This window comes from Diceros bicornis, chromosome 16, assembly GCF_020826845.1.
Source record: "Diceros bicornis minor isolate mBicDic1 chromosome 16, mDicBic1.mat.cur, whole genome shotgun sequence".
Lineage (NCBI taxonomy): Eukaryota > Metazoa > Chordata > Mammalia > Perissodactyla > Rhinocerotidae > Diceros > Diceros bicornis.
In genome coordinates this window covers 30,479,971-30,493,874 of record NC_080755.1, presented here as the reverse complement: position 1 = coordinate 30,493,874, position 13,904 = coordinate 30,479,971, and the positions used below count along the sequence as shown (strand labels likewise).

The 13,904-nt window shown below is 45.9% G+C and overlaps 1 protein-coding gene across 3 annotated transcripts in view; it reads right to left on the bottom strand.

The window, feature by feature from the left end:
• The window catches only part of FHOD3 (formin homology 2 domain containing 3), a 457,851-nt gene that overhangs the window by 257,654 nt on the left and 186,293 nt on the right, over window positions 1–13,904 (bottom strand). The gene's annotated exons all lie outside the window — the stretch shown is intronic.

The following is a 13,904-nucleotide window of genomic DNA, read 5'->3' as shown; positions in this document are numbered from 1 at the left end:
TATGGGACGCCACCACAGCATGGCTTAACAAGCGGTGCATTGGTGCGCACCCGGGATCGAACCGGCGAACCCCTGGCCACAGCAGCAGCGCGTGCACACTTAGCCGCTTGCACCACGGGGCCAGCCCCTATGGTAAAAACATACACTTTGTATGGTATCAATTATTTTAAACTTATTAAGGTTTATTTCATGGCCTAGAATATGGTTTATCATGGGGAATGTCTCATGTACACTTGAAAAGAATGTGTATTCTCCTGTTATCAGGTGGACTGTACTATACATATCCACTAGGTCAAGCTGAGTGATGATCTGATAAAAACTGGCCATGAAAACCCTATGAATGTCAGCAAACTATTACCTGATATTGCACCAGGATATGAGAGGATGGTACAAAAAGACCAGGCAGGGTTCCACTCTGCTGTACACAAGGTCACTAGGAGTCAGAACAGATTTCACAACACTAACAAGAACAAGAGTTGAATGATAGTGTTGTTCAGGTCTTCTATATCCTTACTGAGTTTGTGTAGATTACTGTGAGAGGAGTGTTGAAATTTCCAACCATTATAGTGGATTTGTCTATTTCTGCTTCCAGCTTCATGAGTTTTTGCTTTATGTGCTTTGAAGTTCTGTTGTTACGTGCACTTGCATTTAGGATTGCTATGTCTTCTAGGTGAACTGACCTTTTATCATTATGTAATGTCTCTCTTCATCCCTAGCAATATCCCTTGTTTTAAAGTCTACATTTCTAATATTAATATGGATTAGAATTTGCATGGTGTATCTTTTTTCAGCCTTTTATTTTTAACCTATCTACGTAGAGTTTCTTGTAAATATAGTTGTACCTTGTTTTTATCCAATCTGACAATTTCTATCTTTTAACTGATATGCATTCACTGTATTTTTAACCTCTAGGACATCACAAATGACTCTTCAGTGGCACTAGAACAGAAGACCTCAGTGAGGCCCGACAGTGCCTCTTACCCTTTGATGAGAAACATCCTTGTGCAAATGCCAAAGATATCTTTGAGTAGTGCCAAAAAACTCTCCCCCTACTTTTTTTGGCAAGTCTCTTTTAATTAAAACAAACTACAATTTCTATTTGAAGAGTAAGTACTTCCCATTCCAATTGTCTTTAATTTTTTTTAAAAAATGATATATTCATTTTGTTAGTTTAAATAATTATCTATTCCAAACAAAGTTGAATAATAAAATAACAAAGTTCCCAAATCTTTCTTTTATGCAAGAGAATTATCACTACAAACTTCAGAGAGAGATTCACAAATTTTAAAGTAGTTTTGTTTTTTAATATCAAAGCTCAAAAGATCAGCTAACCTTTAAGAATATTACATATTTTGGCTGAAATGTCCTTTAAAATACTTGGCTTTTTAATTCCATATGCTATAAAGCACTTGGTGAGGTCTAGATCAGAAATACTTCCACCCGGTATCTGTTAAGTTGTAGGTTTTCTACCCTTCATAAAAGTGACTGGCAGTCAAGTTTCTTTTTTACAAACAAAGATGCCCTCTCTCAAAGTACTGCAAACCTTTCCTTTCTCTCTGCAATCACTATTTTAACAAATGTCATGCATTTGGTCCCTATATCATATGAAAACAATACTGCAATCATCACCATTGTGGTTAAAATTAAAATAAGCAAGTATTCATTCAAAGAGGTATTACTTTAGAGTACTGATTTGGGGATAAGACAGTTGATATTCTCTCTCTACAAAGAACCAATATCATGGTATAAGATGAAATCACAGTGCTTAATTAAAACTCAAAATTGCCACCTATTTTTTAAACATAGTGGTACCAAAAAGCCTCTATGCCCAGTCTGCCCTGATCTGTTGATTCTTAACATATATTTTAGGAGACATCACTGTTTACCTAGAGGTTAGGAAGGATTAGGGACCAAGGATGTTTGTAAATGACATGTAATTTGTCATTTTACAAGAGGCACAAGTCCTGCTGGTAGAAGAGGAGCCAGCAGACACTTCACCACGTCAGACACCACGCCCAAACCAACGACTACCGAGAGCCTTCTGATGCACTCAAGAGCAGCCTACACAAGCCAAAGGAGCAGAGCTCTTTCCCACAGCCCAGGTCCTGTCTTCCTTGCTGCAAGGCTAGATGCGCCATGGGAGATGTGGTCTGGAGCTTTAACTGCTGGGGCACACTCTTGAATTCAAGAAACTGGATGTTCCATTTGTGTCACATTCAGGTCTCACCATGGCTGTGCAGACCCATTAGACTCGAGTATGAAGGGCTCAGCTAGGAACAGGGCCTGGCCTGCCAGCTTCCCAAGGGTATGCCTGACATGGCTCTTGAATGCATTTCCTATTGTACATCAATCACTCCTTCTTTAGAAGCAACCTGTCTATGCAGAATTCAGGTGTGATTCCCAGTCCTGGGTTACATGATGCAGGCAAGGCTTCCTCGGTAAAGGATGACTGATAATCGTGAGGCTCCCTTGTTCTGCCATCGGTGCCTATAGCCTCTGCTCTGTGTGTGTGGGTCTTGCACACGTCTGTAGGTCTGTGTGCACATGTCTATGCAGATGTGGGTGCTCATTTGGCTTCAGCCTGTGGATGGTGGAGCAGAGCTCGGAGGTCCTCTGCCTCTTCAACTACACCTGATACACTGTGTAGACTGTCCTAATGGGTCCTGGGTCCCAAGAGAGGGAATTCCACATGTGCCCATTGCCTGAAAGTCAGGCAATGCAAAAGGAAGATCCCAAATGCAGAGCAGGAGGAAGAGCCCGGAGCCCACTCGAAGCCAGCAAGAGGGCAGCTCCAGAGGCTTCACCTGTATGCGAACCTCACACCTCTCCCAGGAGCTCAGAGGTTCCCCTTTCTCCTCTTCATCCACCTCAGTTATGAACACATGCTGAGAGGGTGGTGCAGCTCCTACCAGGGGAGAGTACAGGGGAGAAGACGGTTCCTGCCACCCCTCAACTTGAGAACACTAAGTCAGAGCATCAGGGGATAAGGTGCCTGAGCGACTAAGAAGTGACAAGTGGGTCCCCTCAGGGTGAATATCAAAAAAGCACAATAGTAAACCTCAAAGCAGAATCCTCATGTGTAAAACGTAGGGCTGGGATCAGGTTGGAAGAGCAAAGGTTTGCCATTCTCCTGAAGCTTTGAGACTGCCAGGTGGGAGGCGTTCAAAGTGGGCCGCCCACCCCACCAGCACAGCCCCAAGGGATGGCTAGTAGCTCCTGAGAACTCAGGCTGCAGAAGATCCCATGGAAGAGGCAGTGCCAGTTGCAGCAGCTGGGGAGAGGCTGTGGGGGGCCGATTATACACCCATTATTTTTAGGTCAAGCACAGCCGTTGCTTAGCCAATAAATGTGTGCATTTATTCTCCCATCCCCTTCCAAGCTGAATCAGCCCAGGGCGCAGTCATTTGTGTATCATTAGCCTGTGAATAAAGGGCAATTAGGAGCCTACATCTGGTGGGGAAAGGAGGTATAATCAGAACATCATTTGTTAAAGACTTTATAACTTCCCCCATCTTTTCTCTCCATGGTTCTTGCCTTTTAAAATGAAATATGTTCCTTTAAGAGATGCAATTAACGTATTACACTCTAAACTAGCTTATAATAACAAGGAGTAGAGGGCAAATGAGTTAAAGGCCTTCGGGGACCATTCCTGCTTTGTCCTTGGGAAGGAAGCCTCCTGCGTGGCCTGTAAATATCAGCACTGAAAAGCGCAGCTCAAGAGGTCCTGTGTGTCCTGCTCAGCCAAAAGTGCAATGAAGAAAACCTCAGCATGTGGGGAAAGAAAGACCAGAACATTAGAAGGAACCAGTGAAGAAATCAGAACCCACTTATAATCAGTGAAAGAATGCGGAGGAGAGGAACCAAAGGCATCAGTGAGTGTGTCAAGGGAAGTGGGGGAGTGAAAGATGCATCATGCTTTTGGGACCATAAAAATCACTGACTTTAAGACTAATAATTACAGCACACTCTTCCCTCACCAAGAGTCAAACATATTCACCAGGCGCTCCATGGAAAACTCGGACCAAGAACAAGAAGTCCCTCCTCTGCACGGGGGAGACGATAACTTTCTTTTTTTTTTTTTTTTTTTGGTGAGGAAGATCAGCCCTGAGCTAACATCCATGCTAATCCTCCTCTTTTTGCTGAGGAAGACCAGCTCTGAGCTAACATCTATTGCCAATCCTCCTACTTTTTTCCCCCAAAGCCCCAGTAGATAGTTGTATGTCATAGTTGCACATCCTTCTAGTTGCTGTATGTCGGACGCGGCCTCAGCATGGCCAGAGAAGCAGTGCGTCGGTGTGCGCCTGGGATCCGAACCTGGGCTGCCAGTATCGGAGCGCGTGCACTTAACTGCTAAGCCACGGGGCCGGCCCGATAACTTTCCTTTTACCCTTGGGCTGCTACTGAAGACATCACATTGAGAGAGGAAATTAATTCAGAGGCAAAACGTCCAAATGTCCACGCCTACATTTAAAAATCTGTTTGCACCAGCTACAGAGAATACAGCCATCATGATCTTTCAGGTGCAGCCATGAGAAACAAGCCCCTCATTTGCCAGGATTTAGCTCTGTGACATTTGCTCTTCAGACTCACCAGTTAGAGAGATCCAACGAAGAACGACTCGGAAATGTGACAATAGACAGCCTGCAGAAAATCGAGGGCCAGGCTTGGGTTATGCTCCTTTCCCCAGCCGGAAGCCCACAGCCCAAGTTACTGTGAGCACTGAGTGAGGCAAAAGAATTCCACTCTGGAAATCTCTCCCCATGAATTCAAATGTGCCACATGATACACTGGAAGTACAACCCATTTCAACCTGAAACCACTGCTTCATTATTACATGTTGATCTTTTAAAGAAAAAAAAAATGACACAGTAGAAACTATTTTTTCAGTGAAAAAACTGCTAGGCCAGATTTTGGAAATCATTTTTCTCCCGCGACTTTTAAGCTTTTTGGAGTCACAGATTCATTTGAAAGTCATATACGAGTCATAAATAGAGGTTCAGACACACAAAATGTTAACACAATTTCAGAGGATATGGGTACCCAGAAACTTCGGTGGGTCTTCAGGAGATTCTGTGGACCACAAGGTAAGAATCCTTGATGGAATCCGACATTTTCATTTTACAGATGAAGAAACTAAGGCCAGCGAGGGGACATAGCTGCTGGCCCCAAGGCTGGGATTAGAGGCTCTCAGAAGTGGGGGAGAGCAATGGTTAGTAGAAATGGAATTAGCCATATGTTCTGTTTGTGCAGTAAAAATAAACAACTGGGCTATTGAAACTCACTCACATCCCAACCATGACACTCATGTCACCATGTAAATTCAGAGAGAAACACAACATACAAAAGCAAGGGCTTTTGTTCTAGGAGGCCAGGTGTGAGAAGAGCCTGTGGTGATGAGGTGAGTAGGGATGCATGAGGGTACCCCCCACCCCCAATTAGCCAGAAGGCAGCCCATTCAGCCTGAGGGTGAAGAGGCTAAATGTAAATGATGACAAGGTCATGATATCTGATGAGACAAGACTGCTTGGGTTTGAATTTAAATCCAAATTCCTTTGGGGTGCAATCACACTTTAAACATTTGTTTGTAACACAATCCTTATAATAATCCTTCATTTATTATCTACTAAGCAGGTATTATGCTGAGCGCCAGGGTTACAAAGGAAAGGAAGACAACTCAGCCATCAAAAGATTTGACGGCCTAGTGGGGGAGAGAGATATGTTCCCAAATAATGCCAACGTCATATGAGAAGGTAATGGCAACACGAAGGGGCCACAGAGGAAGGAGTGGAAAAACCTGTGAACCTGGAGCCTGAGAGCGGACATTCAGACAACATGACATTGAACAGACTTTGAAGGCTAAGTAAAAATTAACCACGGTGAGAAGTGCTGTGCAGAATGGGACGCTGAGGAAGAGAAGAGGGCAGGCATACAGCCTGGACGGCTGCAAGGGAAGCAGTGTATTCAAAGAGGACAACCACTTCAGTGTGGCAGTGAGAGCATCAGGCTGGAGACACCTAAAGAGCCCGCACGGGGAGGGGTCTCGTGGTGCCATGCTGTCATGTTCAACTTTCTGTTTCTCAGGCAGGGATAGAGGGCTCTGGAGGGATTTTAAGCAGGGAAGGAATTTAATGAGACAGGGTTTCATCAAGTTCATTGTCAGCATGGCCAGCCAGGGTGGGTGAATTGGAGGAGTAGGTAGGAGCAGGAAACCAGTTAAGAAGCTCTGGCATCATCTGAACAAGTCTGTGTAAAGCTGAGACAAGAACGGTAGAGATGACAGGGGGTTGATTTGAGAGAGATTGAGAGAGAGAGCTGAATGTGGGACGTGGGGAGTAAAGGACCCCTAGATTTCCAGCTTGGCCAACTGGGTTTGTGGGGAGGCCACTCACTGAGACATGGGACACTGGAGAACGTGGGCAATTGTTGTCAGAAGCCCTGCCCTGAAATGGAGCCCCTAAGACAGCTGAATGCCATCCTTGAGCATCTGGGTTCAGAAGAAGCCTCACACTCCAACCTGGAACAGGGTTTCCCCGCTTCCTCCACCTTACTGCTCCCTGTGTGCCAGGTCAAATCCTCCTGGATACTCCCTCCTTAGCCTCTCAGATCCCTCTCTGGGAAGTCCTAGTATTCACCTGTATCGTAACACTTGTCATGTGGGGCTGGAATGAGTTCTGATGATGGTGCTGTCTGGTGTTTTTAGTTGTCTATTTTTTCACCCTGTAAATTAGCCATTGTCATTAATTCTTCACACAGTGTTTGTTTAAATATTCCCAACATATAATGATTCTTTTGCAATTCTACCTCCTCACTAAACTGTGAGCTCCTTGATGTCAGGGCCCATGAATAACTTAGTTCTATATCTCCAGTACCTAATTCCTCAATAAATGATTGATTACCTAATCGACCAAGTTGACTATGAAGTCTTGAAAAAGAATCTAGGAGGATCATATATTACCCAGATTCCTAACGCCCCCAACATCCACCTTGGTCACAGCTTTACAGGTTAGCCAAACGTAAGAACATCCTAGAGTCTTCCCTTCTGTAAATGGGCCCAGCCCTCAAAGACACAGCCCCACATTGCCATGTCGTTTTGGCCACACTGCAAAAGGAGACATGAAAATCATACCCATGCTCATAATTACCAACACTTAGAAACAATCAAGATGTCCTTAATTGGTGAATGGATAAACAAAATACGGCACATCAGACAAGGTAATATTTTTCAGCAATAAAAAGAGATGAGCTCTCAAAAGACAAAAAAAACATGGCGGAACCTTAAATGCATATTACTAAGTGAAAGAAGCCAAACTGAAAAGGCTACACACTGGATGATTCCAACTATACGACATTCTGGAAAAGACAAAACCATGGAGACAGTAAAAAGATCAGTGGTTGCCAGGGGCTCAGACGGAGAGAGAGAGAAAGATGAATAGGTGGAGCATGGGGGATTTTTAGAGCAGTGAAATTATTCTATATGATACTACAACGGTGGATACATGTTATGATATATTTGTCCAAACCTGTAGAATGTACACCACCAAGAATGAATCCTAATGTAAAATATGGACTTTAGTTAATAATAATGTATCAATATTGGCTCATCGACTGTAACAATGCACCACACTCATGCAAGATATTAATAATGGGAAACTGGGGGATGTTGAAGGGGTATATGGGAACTCTCTGTACTTTTTGCTCAATCTTTTCTGTAAACTTAAAACTGCTCCCCGCAAAAATAAAGTCTATTTTAAAAACTCATATCCAAAAGTGAGGCCACAGGGAGTGAGAGGCCATAAGCCTGGAGATTATGAAGGGCATTGTTCTCTTTACAACCCCTCTGCACACATGCAACCTCAGTCCTGAGACTCGGCATATTCTCCATGAAGCATCACTCTTCTTTCCACGTGTACTTCTGTGATCTCCCACACCAGAGCCAATTCTCATTCCCTCTAGTCTTTGGCAGCATCTGGCACGGGGTCGGTGCTCCATATTCATGACTGACGGACACATATATGTGTTCTACTGCTTAAGGCCAGGGATCTGTTGACCTGGGATCCTTAAAAGAGGGTCCACGGGTGAGTTTCGGGTATGTCTGTGCATATGGTAATAGCACATGCTCATAGCCTTCTCTGGGTTCCAAAGGGCAAAGAAATTTTAAGACCCTGGACATTCCAGGATGCTTCTTTGTAGCCCTCAGCAGGCAATTCTGGCTCCTCCCTTCTGTCCTTCCTTCATACAATCACTGCCACTTATTGCGTTCCAGGGGCCATGCCAGGCAGGGGAGTAAAAAAGATGCATGAAAAAAGATGCCTGGTTTCATGAAGCTCACAGTCAGTGGAGAAGATCACTTGTCAACAGAGGACAACTGGGCACCGCAGGCGTTGTGCTCGAGAGGCACACACAAGGTGCCAGATGTAGGAGGGCCCCCGTAAAGTGGCAAACAGCCTCCAAGAGGCTGCACCAGACATCCAATTATATGATTATGTGCATGGTTGCTTGTCTGTCATCACCACCCTGCTGAGCCCCACCCAGCTCCACAGGCTTTCCAGCTTGTTACCTTGGAAACCACTGCCCCCACCCTCCTCATCTTCACTGAGGAAGGCAGCTCAGGCAGAGCCATGTACCTCTGGTTCTGAATTCATTCGTAGGAAACTATTTCTCCCCCTGAATTTGAGGGAGCTGGTTAGCTTAGGGGCCCAGCAAAGTGCACTTCCATCTGCTCCCATCTTTGCTTTAACAAAGGTGTCCCTTCTCAAAGGCAAAAAGGCCGAGGTCAGCTAGTGCAGGCCACTTAATGAATTGGAATTCTGTTTAAAACACGCCTTTTTTCCCCCAGGATCAAAGAATGGTGGAGAGAGAAGGGTCCTCCGAGACCATCCAGTCCTACCGCCTCCCTCTGCAGAGAAGCTGAACCAATTGCCCAACCCGCAGAACCCTGCACATGTGCCAAGAAGGTCAGCACTGTGACACTGCCCCTCTAAGGAGGCGGCTGACCCGGGTAATCCGATCATTAGCATCTGAAAAGGAGCAAACACACCCTGAGGCAATCAATGGGTTGAAAAACAGGTGATGGGGACCCTCTACTTCAGGCGTTTTCACTTCAGAACTAGTCTCGTTTGACGTCTCTCTCTCTCTCTCTCCCCCCCCCCCCCACTGTAAATGGCTTGGCCGCCTGCCCTCCTGCCTTCTTCCTTTCTACATTGTTTTCTTCCCTTGTTCTCTTCTCCCTTGATTAGGTATCCGGAGAACCTTAAAATATTTACTTTATTTATGGGCTTTTATCACTTCCGTTTAGAATTCAGTTGAAATGTTTACATGTATGTTCTTTCAAAATTACACATATTTCTCTCTCTAGTTTTCTTTTAACAACAACAAAGAAACCGCACTGCTGAGTCTCTTTTGCTGGACTGTGGGGGGGTTTTCCCCTGAGGTGACCACAGCACAATGGCAGTCACTGCCGGCAGCTTGGCCCTTCTCACCCCCTGCTGACAGGGCACAAGGGAAGAGAGGTTTCCTGAACAGATGAGCGCATTCTCTCTCTGCTCTTCTGGAAGCATCCCGAGTCCCTGGTGGTGTCCATAGGAGACCATCCCTCTCAATGGGGTGTGAGGCCTAACTCTATTTTATTCTCTGGGGAGAAAATTTAGAAGACAGACATCTGAAAAATCACATACCCACCCCACCAGCCCCTGAGGACACACGTCAGAACTACTTAACCCTCTTACCTAGGCACCGTTTACGGCCAGCACTGTCCTAGTCTCGGCCTCTGCAAAGCACCCCATTCACCTCAGCCTCACTCACAGAGCCTGCAACCTTCAGCCCCCGACCTCCTCTCCTGCCCAAGGTTGGGGGCATTGTGTCCACTTCACTTGCCCTCTCTCGCACTCCCAGCTGGCAAGGTCCTTGCTCTGTACCATCCACTGCCCTGGTTTGCCCTTGGCCTTCTGCACTACTCCACTACAGCCTTGGACAATACCACCACCCAAACTCCTAAATCGATGTTGGCATTTCAGAAGAGATTCCTCTCTGTGCCTTGGTTTTTTTATCAGTAAAAAAAGGATTAAAAATACACATTCCAGGGGCCGGCCTGGTGGTGTAGCGGTTAAGTTCACACGTTCTGCTCCAGTGGCCCAGGGTTCGCCAGTTCAGATCCTGGGTGTGGACCTACTCACTGCTCATCAAGCCATGCTGAGGCGGCATCCCACAAAGAAGAGCTACAACTCTACAACTATGACATACAACTATGTACTGGGGCTTTAGGGAGAAAAAAAAAAAAGAAAAAGAGGAAGACTGGCAATAGATGTTAGTGCAAGACCAATCTTCCTCAAAAAAAAAAATACACATTCCAACATTCTGAAGCAATGCAATGATGAATACAGTAACGTTGGTAAAGCACGTGGCACATTTTAGTCTCAGTAAAGACCACTTTTCTTTCTCTCTCCAATCCCAAAGGCATCAATGACATTCCTAAAAAATACCCAAGACTCTCCATACAGTGAATAGTCTGGCCTTCCAGGGGCACTGCACTCGGGGCTGGCGAGGCACCTCCTGTCATCTGTCAGGTCCTTCTAAGTGTGGAGAAGGTCGCCTGAGCTCAGACAGCCCAGCTGGGCCCCAGGGGCTGCCTCTCCATGGCACGATCACCCCCTCAAAGAAACGGCCTCTTCCTTCCTGGGGTCAATGGCTCTTGACAGGGAAAATGTTCACCATCCCTGCCCTAAACACTTTGAGAAAAAGAAGCCAATGTCTAATCCCTGGAGAGAAGATAAGGATCATTAACTGGGGTCAAAAGGGAACAATCTGGCATCAATCACGTCACCGAGCAGAGACGGCAAAACTCAGTAGTCCACCTGACCCACCCCGTGGGGCCCGACTCTTCCTTTAAGTATTCTTCAAGATGGAAACGGCCATTAATCTACTGGGAGTATCGTATAACGTAAACAAAACTGCACCAGAGAAAAGGGTGTTTAAACAACTGTTTTGATTAGTGTTTATTCATGAACCAAGGGGGCTGGCACAGTAAAAGAATACAGGATTGCATTTTCACAATTAAGTGTAGCAAACCTTAAATATTGGTTTTCTCTTGTAACAAATTCACACTTGAACTGAAGGTGTCTCCACATCAAAAGGACAAGCTGCATCCCAGTCCTCCCTGAGATCCCGACACTTTCCCTCGGGGTTTATTACCAGGCTGTGCCAAGGAGGACTAAGCCAAGGGTGCCATGCAGCTGTGGCAAGTAGTCACAGTGAATATGTAAATGATCCAGGTGTTAATGGCTATCCTTTCTGTGGTAACAGCTAGGTGAGTCCAACATATTGGAAAACATAACTAGGAAACAATGCGGATGTGGCTTCAAATTTCTGAAGAGAAGAGGATAAGAAAACCTAGGGTTAGAAGTTTCAGTAGAATCAGTATTTCTGAACCCAATACTTAATCATTAGTATTTCCTAATGAAATCAGCTATTTGCCTAGCTGTAACTTCTGCCATGAATGACAGAACTGCAGAGTGACATCATATAGTGTAGGGGGGCTCATGACTCTGAGCCACTTGCCAGCAGTTACTTTATGGGGAAGGCATTGCATCCCAGCCTCAAAGATCAACAAAACACTGTCCTCCCGCGTGGAACTTGAGAGTCTAAAAGGACAGACAGATCTACCAATAGATAACGTTTAGTCTAACATAGGAAGCGATCAAACAGAGGAGGGCCAGGGAGGGGTGCCCAGCCATCTTGGGCATTCAGGGAGGCTTCCCGAAGCCTAAGAACTCCAGGCAAACTCTGGGAAAGTAAGTCAGGTATTCAGGTGAAAAAAGGTAGGCACAGCTTTCCAGGCTGAGAGTGCAGATGCCAAGACCCCAAGAAGTGAGAGCATCTGGTGGTGTTGGGGCACCTTTGCAGCCCCAAGATACAAAGGAAAGAAGCCATGCATGGGCAGCGTCATTTCATTTCTCTGGATTAGACACAGGCTGACTCCTGGAACAGTCATCAACCGTGCTCACAGTAGGTAGGCTGAGCGATGCCTGTCTGATATTCACCCAACCAACAGGCTCCATGCTAAGTTTCAAGTTCACCGAATGTGGATGGTGTCTTGCCATGGTGGTGGTGCCATTTGTTAGCAAACCAAAGCACTCCAACAGTGCTCTCCCCACCTACCTGTAAAGTCCACTTCTGGAACCCAGATGACTTTGACTTCCTTTCCCATCCAGGGTCTCTGCCTCAGGAGGAGCAGCTCTTCACTGGGGTCCACCTAATTTGCCTGAGTCAGCTCAAAGGGACAGGACTGGAGCAGCCCCTGGATTTTCAAGGAGCGGTGGGGAGTGAGGGCTGGGAGCAGCTAAAGATTAGACAACCCACAGGCTTTGGACCACGACTGGCTCTGTGGGCGGGAGCTCACACTCTCTTTCAGTGCCCTAACCATCAACTCACACGAGTCTGAGCCAAGGGAGCCTTTAAAAGAAAGAGTCACAACCACAGGCCACTGACAAAAGAAGACAAGCAAAAGGGCACGCTCTTCTAACACCACAATGCAGTCATCAAATCACCATGAATCCGGGCAGGCCTATCACCAGTTGAATTATTTCAGGCAGGGAAAGTAAGTTAACTTCTTAGTGGAACATGACAATAGTCAGGGCATATGTGTGGGGAGGGGGCTTAAAGTACCTTTGCAGGAGGTAAAGTTCTCTTTGGCTTGTGGTGATCTACCACCCACCCAATCCCTCAGGCTCAAGCTCCATACACATCACCCCCAGATGCAGACAGTGGCCCCCATTCCTTCCCAAGGGCAAACGTATTTCCAGGAGTAGAAATGCAAGCAAGTGATAAAGGGGTATGGGGCTGGCTTGGCCCCAACCTTTATGTGAACCATTATCTAGGTGACAACTCCAGATGCAGGGCTAAGTGTGGGTAGCACTTACTACAGAACCAGGAATGGGAAGCTGGCAAGGGTGGCTCCCTTTGGTGGCCCCAGTGTGGTCTCCTGTGGGCTCTGCCCTTACTCCACACAGACCAGAGCCACAGGCATGGAAAATGTCCTCAGTAATCTTTGTGGTCAGACAGCAGGGCCCCAGGCTTCACCACACCCCCTGAAGGGCTGGAGTTCTTTGTTCAAGAAAGAGACATGAAGACCCATCATTATACCACACTCAGAGGCTCCCTCAAACCCTGACTGCAGATGAAGGTGCCATTAGAACAAAACCAGGCGCCCAGAGTGCTGCTCTGCATGGCAGGAAGCAGAGATTCCTTTTGTTTTCTCCAGGTCTGAAAATTAAGAGGAGGCATGTTTTTTATCTTCTCACTGGGACCTAAGACTAGATTTTCAGCCTTAGTCTACCAGTGAATAACTCTATTTTGAGGATAGTTAAGCAAAGTCAGCCTTAAGTCAGGGAAGCACCTTTAGCAACTCCATGAATCAAATAAGAACGTAAAGAACAACCCTTCCCTATCCAGTCCCACATGTGGCATTTGAGGGACATAGAAAGGGTACAGCCACACCCTACCTTCAGTTGCAAAGCAAATCAGCAGAAACTCGGGCTACACATTTCCTGTGATATAATAAACTGGACAAGCGAACAGAAAAGTGTTTCGAGAATTGAGCAACAAGAGGGAAGCAATGAGAGGTGCAGTTGCCTACACAAGAGGAGCCCTCATGACTAAGAATCATCTAAAGTTGGGATCATCATGTGACAAGATTTATTTTAAAATAGTCCAGCGTCAATAGTTGATGTGTGGTACCCTTAATCTTCTCACACCTGAATGTGCACAGAAATCACCTGGAAGGCTTGTCAGGTGCAGATCTAGATTCAGTCGATTCTGCATTTCTACCAAACTCACAGGTGCCAGGACCACACTGGGAGAACCACTGACCTTAGGGCATTTAGTGAACACCTGAAGAGCTTGAAAGAGAG